Source organism: Xenopus tropicalis, chromosome 2 (assembly GCF_000004195.4).
Source record: "Xenopus tropicalis strain Nigerian chromosome 2, UCB_Xtro_10.0, whole genome shotgun sequence".
Lineage (NCBI taxonomy): Eukaryota > Metazoa > Chordata > Amphibia > Anura > Pipidae > Xenopus > Xenopus tropicalis.
Genome location: NC_030678.2, coordinates 87832507 through 87851889, shown reverse-complemented (window position 1 = coordinate 87851889; position 19383 = coordinate 87832507). Strand labels below are relative to the sequence as shown.

Here is a 19383-nt window from a genome sequence, read left to right as displayed (position 1 = left end):
CCCTGCAAATATCTACATATTGACAAAAATCATACACGTATTGCATATATTTCCTAGGGTCTGAGTTGTCCTTTTCAGTATAAAGGAAATGTAAAATGCATATTAATGATGGCTTATGTTTAGTTTAACCATCCCCCTTTGTAATGATAGGTATTGTGCACACACAGTTTCTATTAAAGGTCAATTCTCAGCTTCCAAAGCATTCCATATAGTGGTTCCAGCCACCATGCAATTTGAAAGTGTCAGCGCAGCATGCAGAAATTTTGGTCTAATCCAAACTAGTAGCACAACCCCACAGCAGTCACAACCAGTTTCACGTGACACCTCTCTTAAGAGTTACAATGTGCCATTATGATTAGATTAGTGAAAGAGTTTATATGCCGAGGACTTCCCATACTAGTCAGTTGAACTGAAGAAGCTGCTTGGATGAGTAGTGAAATGTTTACTCAGCAAGTCCACTTGCTCTAGATTTACTTTTACTAGATAAAGACAATAAAGATTTAGGGCTCTGGCACACGGGGAGATTAGTCGCCCACGACAAAACTCCCTGTTCGCGGGCGACTAATCTCCCCGGATTGCAATCCCACCGGCGAAAATGTAAATCACGGTGGGATGGTATACGCCTCGAGAGGAATGGATGGCAATCTGGGGAGATTTGTCGCGGGCGACTAATCTCCCCGTGTGCCAGAGCCCTAAAGGTGGCCATTTACGGGCCAATTTCAGCTACTGATATGTTTAGACTAATTTGGCACCTTATCCGTGTATGGGCACCAACGATGGGCCCGACATCTGGTCGGAAATCAGCCAGATCTCGATCAGGCGGGCTTGATTTTTCTGTCAGATTAAGGACCGCATCGGCTCGTTGATGTAGTCCCCTAGGGCCAAATCTAATAAGCCTGATATCGCCCACCTGTAGGTGGGCATTTTGGGAGAAGATCCACTCGCTTGGGGACCCCGCCAAACGAGCGGATCTCACAGTGTATGGCCTCCTTTACAGCTTTAAAATTCACTATATCTATTTATAAATGTTTAGAACAGGTATGGGATAAAGGCATAAAGTTTCAGAATCTCTATAATAGTAATAATCCAGGACTACAAAGTTGTGCACAAGAGCCCCCCATTTTGTGCCTGTGACACTGGACATGCTCAGTCAATGTGCTCTGAGCAGCTGTTGAGAAGCTAAGCCTAGGGGTCATTTTAAATTCTAAGCAGAAAATGATGTTTGTCTATCAGAGTGTGGCAGACATGCTACAAGGCTGCTTAAGTTCTGATGCTATCTGCACTGCTTTCTGAGCTGCCATTGAAAGAGAATCTAAATCAATTACTAATCAGCCTTGTACCATGACATTTTCCACATATACAGTACATTGTGAGTTGGTCCCTAAGCTCAGTAACTGACAGCAGCACAGAGCATGTGCAGTAAATCAGCAAAAAAAAGATGAGGACCTACTGGGGGCATTTTCTGAGGCACAGATCTTCCCTGCTAAAGGGGCTGTGGTTGCCCTGGGCTGGTACAGAATCTCAGAAAATGCACTGTTCCAACCCACTTCTTTGAAAAGCTTTAATGAATATTGATTTGTACGTAGATTGTAAGCTCTTTTGGGCAGGGCCCTCTTCACCTCTTGCATCGGTTATTAATTGCTTTATATGTTACTTTGTATGTCCAATGTATAAAACCCACTTATTGTACAGTGCTGCGGAGTATGTTGGCGCTTTATAAATAAATGTTAATAATAATAATAATAATAATGCATGTGTCTCATTAGCCATACTCAATTTTTTTTTTAAAATGTGTCCCTGATGACATTATCAGCAAAAAGTAAATAACATGTCCATTGCTTGGCTATACCATTTAGATTTTACATCAAGTTTTGCCTATGCATTAACTAAACAGTGAGGGCACCAGTGTACATGAAGTACATCTTCACAAAGATCTAATTAATCTAGATAAAAGCAAATGTGAAATGTAATGAAGCCAGTTTAGAGAAAAGGATAAAACACAAAAACCGTTCTTGGTCCCAACAAGGTTATCAGATATTCCCTTGATCAAGAACCTTGAACACAAAGATTTCTGAAAGCTCTCTTACAAATGATTAATTGTATCCATTAAATCAGCTATTGCAGCATACCTAGATAAGAGATTTATCAACATTAAACAAATAATATCTTTATTTTGAAGCAATGTAAACCCTTATAATAAAAGATATCTGACCAATCAGACTGTTTAATATTTGGCCACACAAGCTGACCCAAACTGGAACAAAGCACAAACTTCAGGTATGTTATTATGCCTCTGGTAAGCCAACATGAGGCATATCTAAACTAGATTTTGAAGAAGGCCTGTCACCCTAAGAAGTAATTCTAGGGCTGCACAGAGTCCAGTATTTGATTTGGGATTCTGCCTTTATTGGCAGAATCCAAGTGCATGGCTGAACTGCTGAATGCGGAAGTCACCTAATTTGCATATGCAAATTAGGATTTGGTCCAGTACTTGGACAAATCTTTTACAAAAAATTCAGGGTTCAGCAAAACCCTAAGTATATGCCAGAATGGGGGACCTAATGTCAATGGCCTAGCCAGGTGCGGGGCGAGCCGACCGGGTGCCCTAGGCAACCCAGTCGGCCACCTCGCCCCTGCGTATCGCAACCCATGCACAGTGGGTTGCGATACGAAACGCAACGGAGTACAGACTAGGGGTAGGCAGGAGAGGCTTTTGTCTGGCGCCCCCCAATCGTTGCGCCCTAGGCAGCTGCCTCTTCTGCCTACTCCTAGTTCCGGCCCTGGGCCTAGCTACACTATTGTAGGCAGTGATGAGAAATTTAAGGAGTGCATTTACTTTTAGAAAGTCCTGCGAGACCAACTGTGATCCACACTGTCAGGAATGTCAGCATTAGATCAAGGAAGCACTGTATTCTTGATGTTTCACACATGGCTGAAAATAGATAAACGTCCAGGGGCAAGTAAAGAGTGGGAGTTAAAACTATTACTAGTAGTGCTCCATCACAGATGAATCTTTCTTATACCTTGAAAATTAAAAGGGGTTGTAAACCCAAAATGTAGACTGTAACAATGTTGCAGTAGAACTGCACATGCACATGCCATTTTGAGAAACAGTCTCATCACTGCAACAAGTGCAGATGTAGTCAAAACCAGCAGGTTAATGCAATAGACAGACGTATACTGTTTTCAATAGCAACTCCATTTACAAAACACGGATACTGAAAATCAATGTATATTAAAAAGCTGCTTAGGATGTATTTTGTTTTGACCATGCAATTATATCTGGGTTTTCGGCTACATTAGCTGACTACATAATCAATGATAAACATTAAATTCATTATTTTACTTCTGTGACATGGGCAACATGATTGGCTGTCTGTCAGACATATTACTGGGAGAACTCAACTACCAGGGAAGTAAAACTGTACATTATATTTATGCTTGGTGTTAGCTTACTGTATTTACGGGTTCTGTTTTTTTTCTTTTTTGACAAAAATCATACTTGTATGATAATTTTAAATCCTTTGCTCAGAAAAGGCATAGCAGGAAGGTATGTACACACAGTGGGCTCCAAGCGGGCTATAAGTATACAGCTGGCATGCTACACAGGGAGATTAGAAGTTGCTACTTGTAGTTCATTATATTGAACTCACACAAAACAATAAAACCTATTGCTCACATGCAACAAGTACAAGCTAAGAATTTTTTTGGTGCAATATATGATTACCTGGAATACTGCATAGATGCGCATAGCTTGCTTACATTTATGGTTGTGTGTTATAAAGGCAGTTTATATCCAAACTTGTAATTCCTAAAATTAGATCAAATCAGTAAAATTAGCATATAAATAATTATGCTCAAGTGGCTAATAAATAGTAAAATATCAAGTTATTCTATATTTTAAAAGGTATTTTGTCATGAATTTTATGGTGTACTTTTTATTTCTAAATTACACTGATTACATAGCAAATAATTAACTCTAACATTAAATTTTATTCTTGAACCAACAGATTTTTTATATTTTTTTAAGCTGTAATATTGGTGTGTAGGCAGCCATCTCAGTGCATTGTGCCTGAGTCTGAGCTTTCAGAAGGAGCCAGCTATTCTGATATCTACTGGGAACTGCTATATTGCTACTTTCTCATTGTTCTGCTGATTGGCTGCTGGGAGAAAAAAGGGAGTGGGGGGGGGGGGGTGATAACACTCCAACTTGCAGCTCAGCAGTAAAGTGTCACTGAAGTTTATCAGAGCACAAGTCACATGGTTGAGGCACCCTGGGAAATGAAGACTATAGCTAGCCCCATGAGAAATTTCAAAATTAAATACAAAAATCTGTTGCATGTTTAAAAAACGTATATCAATGCAGAATTCTGCTGGGGAAGCTCTATTAACTGATGTGTTTCCCATAGCAGTATTCATTTAAGATGACAATGCTTTAATTACAGACATCAAAACCATTACATGTTTCTTAAACTCTATAAGGATAGTAACATAGTAACTTAGGTTGAAAAAAAGACACACGTCCATAACTGCTAGTTGATCCAGAGAAGGGCGTAAAAAAAACCCCAACCGAAGCCTCTCTAATTTGCCGCAGAGGGGAAAAAAAATCCTTCCTGACTCCAAGATGGCAATTGGACGAGTCTTGGATCAACTTGTACTAAGAGATATCTTCCATAACTCTGTATTCCATCACTTGCTAAAAAGCCATCCAACCCATTCTTGAAGTTATATAATGTATCAGCTAGCGCAACTGATACAGGGAGGGAATTCTACAACTTCAAAGCTCTCTCAGTAATAGAAATGGTCAAAGAATGACCAACAGAGAATATGCTTTGCTGGGACAATTGGACATGTAATGGTGTCACCCGTTAAATATAATTTCTGGACAGGGGCATGTGAATATATAGCAATAAAATTAACCAAAATTATTAAAACCTACCCATTCCTATGTTTATCCAAACTGTTATAAATGGATACATACACTGTTGATTATTATTAGGAGTGGCAACATGTCACAAGCCACCTAAAGCTATAATTATACGCCTTCATAACAAAACCATGTTTTCAAAACTATTATGGACTACATATCTTAAAGATTCTCAGAAGAAAACAGAAAGCATTCTTTCCTCTTACTAAAACACCAGGATAGCTTTTTGGTTGTTTTTGTATGCTATCTGTATGTTCAGTGCAGAACAGTACAGAATGCGTTGGCACTTTATAAATATGTGTTTATAAATGAATGTAAAACTGAACAATATTAGAAGCAATCTAAGGTTAATAACCTAAGATACAGTATGGTAACAAAAACAGTTAACCAAAAACAATCCATAAGGGCCATACAACTACAGTTACCCAGTGAGACAGATATACATACTGGTAATCTTGGAGCTGGCCAAACAATGAAAGACCTGCTTGTCTCGCAAGGTTGCCAAACCAACAAATCTTTCACCGATATGCCCACCTTGGGCATATTGAGGGATGTGTCCGAAGGGTGCCCGATTTTCAGATATCAGTCAGTCAGGCCCCATAAACAGACTGATTAAGCATCCTACGAACTAATAAGTGTATGCAACTCGTTTCAGCATTTTCATGCCGAAAGTTGATGTTATGTCAGACATTTATAGAGTATCGAACCGTGTTTAAACAAAGTAGATTGAGTGCAGGAACTAAACACATTAGTGGTCACTTAGTGATCCAACTTTCCTCAGTTCTATTTATCAGACAAAATAACTCAGATCTCAAGTGAAATAACCAATAATCTTTCAAAAAACAGTCACTGTTTTATTCAGCTGAATGGGCTCTACAACATCATGTGTATTTAAAGGAGAATGCAAGTCAAAATTTAAAAAGCATACTGCCCAATAGTCCTCCTACTGTTTAGTAAAAACGCCACACTTTTGGCTCACCTAATCAAATATTTACTCAGTCACACTTACTTCACATTTTCTAGAACAGGCAGCCATCTCTAAAAAGGTATTCTCCCTTCCTTTCCCTCCTTGCTTCATACTGCACATGTGTTTCATTCCCTCCCCACCCTCCCCTCTGCCAGATCCGCTTCTGATTGGCTGGTGGGCATGTGTAGCTCAGAACAGGAGACAGGATCAAGTTACACACATGCTCAGAGAATAGGAAGGCTGCTGCTGGCAGCCTACAGGAAGGGAAGAGATATTTCAGTGATGTCACTATAGTCTTCACACTGCTGTAGGCTGCCAGCACCATATCTCAGAGAAGCAAGCAGGGATCTGGGAATTTAGATATTTAGACTTACTTTAAATTTATATTAACATTTCACTGTCCTTTAAAGGGCAAGGAGTGTTTCTGCTGACTTACCCTTATGTGGTCCCAGTCACTGAAGCATTTTCTTACAGCCTGTGCACATTATTTGAAAAATCACCTTTTTCTACAGTGATACCTAGCACCACCAGGTCAGGTATTGTAAGTACTCGCTACCTATGTAAAATCTATTCTGTTGTTCTGTTACCCAATCCACGGTGTGTGCAGTAGTCTAAGCAATCACTGAGTAGTTCATGCTAAGGCCACACAACAATCTAGCCACTAACACAACCCTAACATTAACACTGGGTATAGGGGTTACTGGTAAGAAGGCAAGCAGAGTCAAGCGCCTGTCTATTTGATGTACAAAGCTGACCAAGGGTTGGCACTGTACATCAGAATATGGTGTTTCCAAAGCAAGTACAGGTATGGGACCCATTATCCAGAATGCTCGAGACCTGGGGTTTTCTGGATAAGGGGTCTTTCTGTAATTTGGACCTCCTACCTAAAAAGTCTGCTAAAAACGTTATTTAAACAGTAATTAAACCCAGTTGGATTGTTTTGCCTCCAATAAGGATTAATTATATCTTAGTTGGGATCAAGTACAAGGTACTGTTTTATTATTACAGAGAAAAACGAAATCATTTTTAAAAACCTGAGTTATTTGATTAATATGGAGATGGTCTTGCTGTAATTTGGAAATTTCTGGATAATCGGTTTCCGGATAAGGGAGTCTGATACCTGTAGTAAGTGATGCACTGGAGACAACTGCTGTGCTATTTTCCAGAGACTGGCTCTGCTGACCCTTGCTTAGTTCACTGCAGCATAGGTGCATTCATAGGGTAGAACAGTAGAAACTTCATATACTTAAATGCCACTCTAAAAAAAAGTGAGAGAGAAAACCCACCAAAGACAAAAACATATAACTCCTTGCAGATAAGATAAAAAAAAAAACCTCACAAGCTTGCTTCGTATTTAACGGATTTAAACTGACACAAAAGTCAAAGCCAAATAATAAATGAATAAAGCTGAACAATATGACACTACTGACATTTCTAACTGTAGCCAATTAACGCTAATGCCACACAGGGCCTGTGGATAAACATAGGCTGGGAGTCAGCCCCTACACTGGCATCAGCCTTTCCCTGTATCTGCACCAGTAGCCATTGTGCTGGCCTGGGTTCAGTCACACAGAACGGATTTCAGAACAGAAATGCTAAAGAATGCATTTTGCAACAAAATCCACTTAGTGTTGCCTGCACACGAAATGCAATGGCAAAGGTGGATGCCAGTGTAGGGGTTGATTCTTGACCTGCTTTTATATGCAGGCTGACAATCAGCAGTCACGCATTAACTCGGTGATCCCCAAGCAGTGGCTTGGTAAGCAACATGTTGCTCACCACTCCCTTTGATACCTTGAGGCCACTGGAAGCAGCAAGTGTTTATTTTTACATTTCTGGCTTGGAGGCAAGTTTTGGAAGCACAGAGATACAGTTTTACTCCAAGCAGAGCCTCCTGCAGGTCAGCAGTTCACGTGGGGCTACTGGATAGCCAATCACAGTCCTTATTTGTCACCCCCAAAGAACTTTTTTCATGCTTGTTTAACGCTTTCTACACTTTCTACATTTGAATGTTGCTCACGAGTAAAAAAAGGTTGAAGATACCTGCCTTAACCTAACAATCTCCTGCCAAATAACTTTAATTTTACTGGCCAGAATACTTTCTTAGATTGCTTTATTTTATTAGCACTTAAAGGCAGACTCTATCCAAACACTGTATTTTGCATGATTAAATAAAATTCTATCAAACTTTCCCCATACATATTAATTTACAATGGTTTTAAAGTTCATTGTAAATTTAACTGCTACTCAAAGTAGCATCTGTCTCGCTATTTATATTATCTGCATTCTGGCTTCTGTCTCCTGAAACAATGTAGTACAATCCAGCCGATTAAGGGCTCTGGTACATGGGGAGATTAGTCACCCGCGAACAGGGAGATTTGTCGTGAGCCAGAGCCCTAAGGGTGAAGACACATGGAGCTACTAGTACCAGCTACTCGGCATGGCTACTAAAGTAGACAATGCTGATAACTTACTGATAATTGTCTGTGTGTGTGTTTTAGCAGTATTGTCTATGGCAGGGTGCTTAGTAGCCGTGAAAAAGTAGCTGCTAATAGTAGCCCCGTGTGTCTTCAACCTAAGCTACTGGTAGCAGCTACTTGTCAGAGCCACACAAATAGAAAAAGCTGATCATTTACTGATAATGTGTTTTAGCAGAGTCAATTCGCAGTATTGTCTGTGGCAGGGTATTTTCGTGCATTTAGTAGCCATGACAAGCAGCTGCTACTAAGTAGCTCCGTGTGTCTTCACCCTAAAAGAACTTGAGACCTGATTTCTGCTACACTAGTACAAGGGTTAGAACAAAATGACACAAATGCAGCTTTCAATGCAATTACATTTACAAATAATATCCATTAAAATGGTTTAAATGAATATGTATTGGAAACTTGGTTGGAACTACACTTAAATTAAAAATAAGTTTTTGGATGGACATGCCTTTTAACTGTACAAATGTAACAGGCAGCCCCCAATTCAAAGTGGAATCAAAAAAGCAGTTGTTGCGATTACACAGGCACTATTTTGTTCTTACTGTCCATCAGTCAAGTTTTACTTGTTCAAACAGCCACAGATCTAAGCTGTCACTCTTTGGAAACTGCTCAGCTTAAGCCTATTAAGTTTTTATTCACTTTCAAACCTGTACAAACAAACTTTGTCCTTCATTCTCCAAACTCCAAGGCAGCAGCATCTCAAGGTCATGCTGGCTAAAGGCCTGGCTCTGACAGCATGAACTAGCTAGAATGCCAGATAAAAAAGAAAAACTGTGAACAAGGCACTAAAATATCTATATGAATGAGGCAAAGTCTGGGGGGGAAACTTGCCCAGGCTACCTCCAGTACTATGTTTCTGGCCTGCAGAGCATTCCTAGTTTTGGTCTGGAATGTATTGCAGCACCACTAACATTCCAATGACCTTCATACCTTATTTGCAACTACACCAGGTTTAAAGTATTCCATGTCTGCATCTATTAAATGACAAAAATTTACAGGGTCACTGGTTGTCATTTGCTGTCATTCATAGGTGCATGTTTGTTTAAATAATTAAAGCAGATGTTTAGCAACTGAATGGTTTACCTGCATAAGTAACACAGTGCATGAATGGAGAACATTTGAATTTATTGCAACATCTGGGACAAAGTGGGTTGAAAATGTAGGCTTGTACTGAGCAGATAATCCAAAACTTATATACACACAAAAAGTGAAATTAAAAAAATTAAAACGGCAAAACAAAAAAAATACCATGCTCCTGTCAGCTAAATATAGTAGACTAAACAATTAACATTCATGTCTAATTATCCTAGGAGAAGCCAAAATAGCTCTGAATAAAAAGGCCTTAGGTTAATAACCTCTTTATCCAGAGATGTAGCTATTTCACTTTTATAAAAACACTGCCTCCACTAAAGCAGCATGACACATTGCAAAAATGTAACAGGTCAGCATTCTGAAAAGGGTTAAAGGTTCTGAATAAATATGAAGGTTGTGCTGTGACTGCACGCACTACACACATTTATATACACACTCCTTTGTTCCTCTCACTCTATACTCAATATAACAGAACAGCAGCTGCTTTAGAATAGCAAATTTCCTTTCAAAATATTAGCTGTACTTTGAGAGAGTTCTTATCAAACTCTATGCTGCTTTAAAGTGGGGAAAAAGCATGCTTATTTAAGGACTAAAAAAAAACAACACTCAGGGAAAGAGGTGCAGCAGAAGGTATGTTAGGAATGTAAAGGGGGCCATTTTCTTAGACTGTTCAAACTTGGGCTCCACAATGAAGCTAGAAAAGGCTTAAGACTTTAATACACAAAAAGAAGGGGAAAAGGTACTTACCACATACACCAACATTTTGTTGAGAAAGTCAAATCACACCATGCTATGTAAAAGCACAAGCACTGCTATTTTTCCCTTTCAGCTCCACTCTCACTTTCCTCCCCCCTCACGGGAAAGAGAAAAAAAAAAGGAGAAGAAAGGACAAAGGCATGAGAATATGCAAGGGAAAGGCTGTAGCAGATCCAGGGCAAAGCCCAAGCAAACAGGAGCTGTTCTCCTTGCAAACTACTCGCCATTTTTCTTTGTCTTTCAGCTGACCCCTGTCTAAGGGAAAAACTCCCAAGTCTCCAATGAAAAATCCTGCAGCCTCCTTCCACTTTAACAGTCAAAGGCATTCAATCTAGCTTGCTACATGACACCAAGCCCATCCTCCCGTGCCTGCCTATTGGCTAGGCTTTGTTATTTGATGATACTGTAATGCTGCTATTGGCAAAGGCTCTTGTCATTCACCTCCCCTGTTACACTTCCTGTTTAAAGTTACCTTGAGATGAACAGGGGTCAGACCGAGTGACTTTAAAAAACAGACAATATACTTTACACAGCACAAGCATTTCTTTTCTTTATGTGAACATGCACATATACTGTGTTTCTAACCAGAAAAAGTTAATAAGGGAACTCTAACTTTGCTTATTTCATTACAAAACATAAGGCAAAACAAAGTTGTTAAGTAAAGTGAGCATGTTTTAGATGTGAGTTCCTACTTTGTATAAAGCACAGAATATTTAACTAATGCTGTTTGTGCAGTGGAAGGGAGGGGGGATACAGCAATCAACACAGATAATGCATGAAAATAAAAGCCTATTTCATGTAAAGGTATTTTGAATCAGAATAACTAAAGGGTTATATTTGACTACCAAAATTTACATCTTAATATATGCTGCACGGAAAATGTTAAGGTCACTTTGCGTGCAAATCCAGCTGGATCCAGAATATGCACATCGAAATGAGTGCAGTTTATCTAACAGCGCAGGTAGGCACAGCAAGGTCACTAAATCCAAGGTCACAGGAGACTAAAATATATGCCACTTCTGTACATACTATTTACAGTATGTGGCACAATGCTGCTACATTTTGTACAAAGACATGTAATATAATTGATAATATAAAGTGAGGTATAGATGTGAGCCTGACAGAAAACACAAATATGCACTTAATCAACACAGCATGAAGCTTGCTTCATTTACACAAATATTACTTACAAAGGTTAGACAAAACTACTATACACAATTCTTTCAGAGATGGAAATTTCCCACTAGCCACACAGAAAATATGAGCTAAATACTATGATGGGTTTCTATTTTCAAGCTAGATTTTTTTGTGACACACAAACCTTACATTTTAAGGGCTCTGGCACACGGGGAGATTAGTCGCCCGCGACAAATCTCCCTGTTCGCGGGCGACTAATCTCCCCGAGTTGCCATCCCACTGGCGAAAATGTAAGTCGCCGGTGGGATGGCACACGCGGCGGCGCGATTTCAGTGAAATCGCGCAAATTGCCTCGAGAAGAAACTCCGCCGCGTATGCCATCCCACCGGCGATTTACATTTTCGCCGGTGGGATGGCAATCTGGGGAGATTAGTCGCCTGAGACACGGGAGATTTGTCGCGGGCGACTAATCACCCCGTGTGCCACAGCCCTAAATGCTCATAGGTAGCATTAACTACTTCATATAGAAGCATTTTTGATGCACCTTAATTGCACTGTGTGTGTGTCTTACACAAAGATAAGAACTGAGAAAGTCTCATGAGGTGTTAAATATGGTGTTTACAATAAGATGAAAAAAAACCAAAAACAAAAATCTTACCCCCGCAAGTGATCTGCCAGGTTTTTGTTGCACTTCAAGAAAGATGCCTTTCTAGGCAACGCATTTTTCCTATAACATAACCGTAAACCAAGAAAAGTAGGTACTATGTCCTTGGTATTATGTTCCTCTGCTGACGTAGCAACTATGAGGATAGCAAGGAAAGGGCTGTTGCACTATTTAAGGCTCCCACATTTACCACTTCCTATATTCGCACAATTTCATAAACATAAAATTTTTGTCTTGAAATATCCATTAATTTGCTTGTGTGTGTCACAGCAGCATGGAACACAAAATATTTTTAATAAAATATAACTGTAAGAACCATCAGCCAGAGTGTATGATGCAACATTTAGATTTCGACTGGATATTGTCACAGATAATATACAATGCATAAAATACGGTAAAGGTGCCCTTACACCTTCAGATCCACTCACTTGGCGATGTCGGCGAGCGAGTGGATCTTCTCCCGATATCCCCCACTTACTACGGGTGGGCGATATCAGGAGAATCCAGGCTAATCCGATCATTTGGCCCTGGGGCCAAAAAGATCGAATTATAACGACGGGTATAGGCAAAGTCGGTCCATGGACCGCATCAACGAGTCGATGCGGTCCCCGATCCGACTAGATTTTTTAACCTGCCCAATCGATATTTGTCCGATTTCGGGCCAGATATTGGTCGGGCAGGCCAGTCGGTAGTACCCATACACATGCCGATTAGCTGCCAAAACGGTCTAAGGGACTGATATCGGCAGCTAGAATCGGCCCGTGTATGGGGACCTTAACAAATGTAAAAACGATAATCTGTATGGGAGATTTGCCTTTTGAACAGACATGGCTGTCAGGACTAGACACAGCATTTTACATTTTCATATCACACGTCAGATAAATGTTTGTTTCCCACTGAAATGCACCACTATTGATGGTGTGGGTAAGGAAAAACAACCTGCACCAAGCCCTAATCGGCAAAACCTTAACCTGTAAAATGTTGTAATTGTAGGACCCAAACCTGCATCTTCCTACTCCGTACTCTATTTCTGCACTGGATCCAAGACAGGGAATCTTCATAAGCAAAGGGAGGTGACAATCTGACCCAAACATGTAATGGACGTTTACTTGTGTTCCATCACACAGGAACACATCAACAGACCACATTCTCTAAGCTATGGAGTCTGCACTGATGGGACAATGCTGCACGGACATGCAGTGTCTAATTTGCCTTCAGCACCTAAGCACATAATGATTATTATGGATGCCTATGAAAGTCTCACCTTCTGAATCCAGAAAACACTTGAATAACAACCAGAAATCATTCATGAGAAATACAATACTATAGTTTATATACTTCAAGTACTGCAAATATATTAAAAGTTATAATTACATTATAATTATTACTAACTTACATTTATAAAGCACCAACATATTCCTCAGTGCTGTGCAATAGCACAACACAGTAAAATAACAGGTGATAAGGTGGGGCAATAAGGTCATGCTTGGCAGTATCAGCCAGGAAAGAGACTTTAGCCAGTTGGGAGAAATTAATTTCTCTGTCTGCTATAAACGGTTTCTTTATTGAATTTGCTTGTGTACAGTTAGATAACATTTATAGGTCAAATGGGATGTAAAGAACTGTATTTCTGCAACCAAAGCAATGCATCCATGAAAATGTATTTATGGTGCAAGATCTTTAATCAAAACTTGTTCAGTCTATATTGTATAGAAAAGTCCATTACTTTACGAGATTCTGTAACTAAGTCCTCAGTAAAGGTTTGGGGTCAAGCATTAATGCAACACTCTATTCAGTACTTCTTTATAAGGCAACTCCAACAGAAGCTTATTCAGATATATAAGCTACATTGCAGTAAGTATATATAATAGGGCTGTTAATGTTTCATGTATAACTCCATGAGATTCTTGTAGTTGGATTGCCTAGTGTACAGACCCTTGAGGGGCTTGTACATTTGGGCATTTTTTTTTATGTGTTAAGATAAACAGGCTGAGCATATAAAAACAAATATAGGTATGGGACCTGCTATCCAGAATGCTCAGGACCTGGGGTTTTCCGGTTAAGGGATCTTACTGTAATTTGGATCTCCATAACTTAAATCTGCAAAAAATCATTTAAAAATTGAATAAACCCAATAGACTTGTTTTGCCTCCAATAAGGATTTATTTTATCTTAGTTGGGATCAAGTAAAAGGCACTGTTTTATTATTACAGAAAAAAAGGAAATCATTTTTAAAAATTAGAATTATTTGCTTATAATGGACTCTATGAGAGATGGTCTTTCTGTAATTCAGAACTTTCCGGATAACAGGTTTTTTTTGTCGCAACCCTCTGTTCTTTTGACTTTTGAACATGCGTCAAGTGCAAAAGAATGCAGCATGATGCCAAAAATGCAACTCTGAACGCTCATGAGTACAAACAGGCAGAATATAATGGAATCGATTACCTGATGCGTTTTGGCATGCTCAAACGCGTAAAAAAGCCGGTTGTAAGAACTTACTCACAAATAAATCAATGGGTATTTTTACAATCTAATACGCAGTCAAATTGCCTACCAAAGCACATCAGAGTATAATGAGACAATGTAAAGTGCCAATAAATCTGACTTAAAAGGGGGTATAGATTTGTATTGGTGCAGAGGGCTGCTGTGTTACTTCCAGAAGACCTATACCTCTGAATTTTTGCTCCTCCTATTCTTCTAAATGTTGAGTGCTCCTATGTTCTTTAGAACGAAAGTTGCACCGAAGACACAACTGGTATCACACTGGCAGGTCACAGGGGTTTATTTCACACACCTCAACTGCATGCTATTTAAGGGATGCAAAAAAAAAAAAACTTGCAGACTCAACAAGAAGTTACATTTTACCATTCATGTCATTCAAATTACTAAACCCAATGAGCACACTGGTGCTAAAAAAGCTTTGCACTAACACTAGCATTAACTAACACTAGCATTGCGTTTTAGTGCCCAAAAATGTGGGAAAGTTGTGTGCCAAATGCTGCACCCAGTATAGGTAAAGGAGGTCCTGTAAGCTTTAAATAGTCTTAAAGTAGCCATACAAGGGTCCTTCAAAACGATTCGGCAGCTTTCTGCCCACATATGTGCACCTCCAATGGGCCTACCAGACCAATATCTGTCCTAAAAGTGGCCAGGTATCGATCATGCAGGTTTGATTTTCTTGTTGGACGAGGGACCACATTGGCTCATTGATGAAAAATCTCCTCTACCATAGGCGAAGTTGCCTCTTGAGGCAATTGAATGCTATTGCCATAGGTGGTATGCTAAGGGTAAATACACACAGGCAATTCAACGTGACTATGGAACTTCAAGGTAAACTCCACTGAACCTGTGCACAGCATGGCAAAAAAGAATATTTAGGAATGCTACACTACTCCGCATGCCCCTTATATTTCAGGTTCATTTGCATGTCCTTAAACAAACTGGTTGAATTGTTCCAGTCAGTTGTACCAAACATTTGCAAATTAACCGGAATGGAAGGTGCTTGAGCAGTAGTATTTCAAGATTCTTTGTCACGTCAGTGGACAGACGAATCAGCCTAAAAGGGGAAAAAGAGAACTTTCAGGGTCAGCAAAGCGCTGCTTCAGTGAAGGTTACATTGAAAATGCTTTGTTATAAAAAAAAAAACCAAAAAAACATTAATTTGAATAACGTTTTTAATGACATGGGCTGTTCATATTCGGACATTTGTCCAAAGGTGAACATCCCCTTTAACTAGTTATTCTGTTTTAAGCATATACCCACAAGAGCATATAGGTCAAAACAAAATAGAACATATTAATGTACTGGGATTTGAACTACAATGTAGGTTGATTTGCCTTTGTATGATCATCTTAAAATTATCTGCCGGACATCTTGGGCTTGATTCACTTACAATAAGCTGGCCATACACTGAAAGATCTACTTTGGTTGAAAAACAAGGGGATCTTTCCCCAATATGCCCACCTTGAGATGTAATGCTATCAATGAATGTTGTTAACTCCAAACCTGATATCACTGTGAATTTATATTGAATCAGTATATATCACTAATGAGAACTATCAACCTTTAGGGAACTGAGCCCAAGTCTAAACGTGGCCATACACGGGCCGATTCTAGCAGCAGATATCGGAACCTAAGACCAATTCGGCAGCATATCGGCCTGTGTATGGGCACTAACGACGGGTCTGCCTGACCAACATCTGGCCTGAAATCGGGCAGGTTTGGAAATTAGTAGGATTGGGGAGCGCATCGGCTCATTGATGCGGTCCCCTAACTGACAGACGCCTATACCTGTTGTTCTAATTCGAGCCCCATGTTAATTACATTTTTTGAGGATTACAAATGCAGAATAAAAACAATCATTAGTTGCTTACCCATGAAAGCTACAGTGAGACATTTCTCTGTGCATAATTCCACTTCTTGTAAAGACTAAGTGCAACAAAATATGCAAGGATGCTAAGGGCATTCGATAATCAAAAAATGCTTATCTACTATGACAGTTAGCCAAGGAAGTAATACAGCTCACTGCATGAACCAGAAGTTAACACATCCCTCCCCTGTTGAGACCTTTGCTATTAAAAAATGTAACTATTAATTCATTATGCATTATTGAACTTCTTTAAAGTAGGCTAGTGAGGACATCCACAGTACTGTGGGACATCTAACGAAAAAATGTTTAGCATGCAGAACCATAATTTTACACAATGAAAGAGACAATTGTTTCTAGATTGTGTTTTACTGTTGTCTGATATTTGCATAGCATGCTCTGTTTATGTTATATTTAAAGATTATCATAAATTCAACACCAACACGAAAGGGGTAATTTATGTCTGCAAATGATGGGGAAGGAAAACCACCCCCCCTTTTTTTTTTTGCACCAGAATTTCAGCATCATTGCATCTGACACAACTGTATTGCCTCTGATGTTACCACATCCGATTTGCCAAAATTAAAGTGTGCATTACATCAAAAATCAGACACAACTGGTAGAAGCCCATCTGGTGTCATTTCTGTTTTTACAATACAATCAAGTTGGGGCTGTAAGAACCAGTTGCTATGACTGAGTTCCACATTCTAGTCTTAAAGGGGACACTGTCCGTTATAATAACCTTCAGTATGCTATAGACTAATTTAATAAAGGTTTCATTTTGAATAGTTTTCCTTTTTTTCCTATTGTGTTCTTTCAAGTATGCAACTGAAAAAACGGCAACCAAAAACCACTGACTGCAAAGCCTTTTAATGTAATTCTTATTTATTGTTTTCCTTTCCGTCTAGATCATCTCCTGTTCATCATGATTTATACATTGCTGTCTGGCTTCTTGGATACTTAAGCCTAAATTCAAAGCCCGAGAACTGTACAACAAAAATCATGTGAATCATCACAGAATACCATTGTCCACATAAGAGATGCAGTGAATCCTGGATTTGACCTAATCAAACTGCATGGCCAAAACAAATCCTTAAAGGAACAGTAACACCAAAAAATGAAAGTGTTTTAAAGTAATTAAAATATAATGTACAGTTGCCCTGCGCTGGTAAAACTGGTAAGTTTGCAACAGAAACGCTACTATAGTTTATATAAATAAGCTGCTATGTCAACACGGGGGCAGCCATTCAAGCTGGGAAAAAGGAGAAAAGGCACAGGTTACATAGCAGATAACAGATAAGCTTTGTAGAATATAATGGGGTTTTATATGTTATCTGCTAAGTAACCTGTGCCTTTTCTCCTGTAAATGGCTGCCCCCATGGCTACACAGAAGCTTTATTTACATAAACTATAGTAGCCTTTCTAAGTAAAACACACCAGTTGTAATGCTGCCCTGTAGTGGTACATTATATAGTAATTACTTTTATACACTTTCATTTTTTGGTGTTACTGTCCCTTTAACTTAATCCTTGGATAAAACAATTTTTCATAAAAGACTCGAGATTCGGCCAAATAACCACAGTGGATTCAGTGAATCCCTAGTCCACATTAAGAATTATTTTTTTTTGTGAACAACCCTACTCGTGATTGAGGTGGGAAAGTCTGACTACTTAAACTAGGGTGAGCAGTCATTGTAAAATAAATAGGTACTTCAAGGAAGGAAATCGAATGCACTTAAAAGAACTAAAATAAAACATAGCAAGTTTGGTCTAATAAGAGCTTCACCTTTTACTACTTTCATTGTTTTAAATGGTTTTGCCTTTAAAATACATTGGACATACAAATCTCAAACATTCTATAAAATTAAAGTATATAGAATTGTGAGTGGGTTCCTTAAATGAGAATGTCTGGGAAACTGTGCCTTTCCAACAACTGTCGAACTCAGTAGCTTGAGTCATAATGCTGAAGGCTATATTTTTAGTACTGTACATGATAAGGAGCATATTAAGCAGCTGTTGCTTTCACCATGTAAAATGATCAGATAGCAACTAAAAAGATTTGGATAAAGTCCTGTATAACTGTTAAATGCAATAGAATGTGTTATCCCTATAAAAGGGAATAACGCATACAGTGGCATATAAAGCTGGTAAGGTCAGTTACAATTATGTAATTCCAGGTAAAAGGCCTGCCAATTGAGCACTGCCAAACAGATTTCCAATTTTTAGGTTATTGAGATTGAACAGTTACAATTTGGTTGGGAGAAAAAAAAAGACTGTCCAATGACAGTCACAAATAGCTTAGTACAAGTTGATCCAGGGATTGGTCCGATTGCCACTTTGGAGTCAGGAATTAGAGAGGCTTCAGATGGGGTTTTTGGCTTCATCTGAATCAAATAGCATGTGGGTTTCATATAGACATTAAAGGCTAAATTTGGACGTGTCTTTTTTCAACCTAATTTACTATGTTACTATGACTGTAAACTGCTGCTGAAAGATCACCCTGTGGGTAGGCCCTCTGCCTAGTTGCTAGGGTAAACTGGACATAGCAACCAGAATTTCCAAACTGAAGATCTGCCGACCAAAATAGCTTAATCATTTAGAAACCACAGTAAATACAAATGAAGACTAACTGCACGTCTCAGGGATACCACTGCCTATATGTTACGTTACTGAAAGCTAATTCTGAAGGAGAATTAACCTTTAATACGCTTTTGAAAGATAAGGCTGCAGCAAGACTCCGCTACTCCAAAATGTCAAAGGCATAATTAAACAAGCCAATAAAGAGAAAGCCCAAATAATTCTTAGTTTTGTTAGCACCTATTGTCTTTGTTCTTGGGGAGGTACTTGGTGAACAACCTAATTAATAACAAATAAGCGAATTCGGCGCTCTGGAAGCACCGCCCTTATCTGAACAGTACAGGAATGTAGCGAATACAATTCAGCAAGAACAAAGGGCACCACATAACTATTAATATACAGCCCTAGGCAT

General features: G+C 39.1%; 1 protein-coding gene across 4 annotated transcripts in view; it reads right to left on the bottom strand.

Annotated features, from left to right (window-relative positions):
• The window catches only part of nfyc (nuclear transcription factor Y subunit gamma), a 42044-nt gene that overhangs the window by 22189 nt on the left and 472 nt on the right, over positions 1 to 19383 (bottom strand). Inside the window, exon 1 of one of the 4 annotated variants that reach the window (XM_012956657.1) lies at positions 10220 to 10512. The exons of 2 other annotated variants lie outside the window; for them this stretch is intronic. The gene's annotated coding sequence lies outside the window, so the exon portion shown is untranslated. Of the gene's footprint in view, positions 1 to 3727; positions 3812 to 10219; positions 10513 to 19383 lie in introns of those variants that run through there. One more of the 4 variants, XM_018091146.1, reaches the window with a different exon arrangement.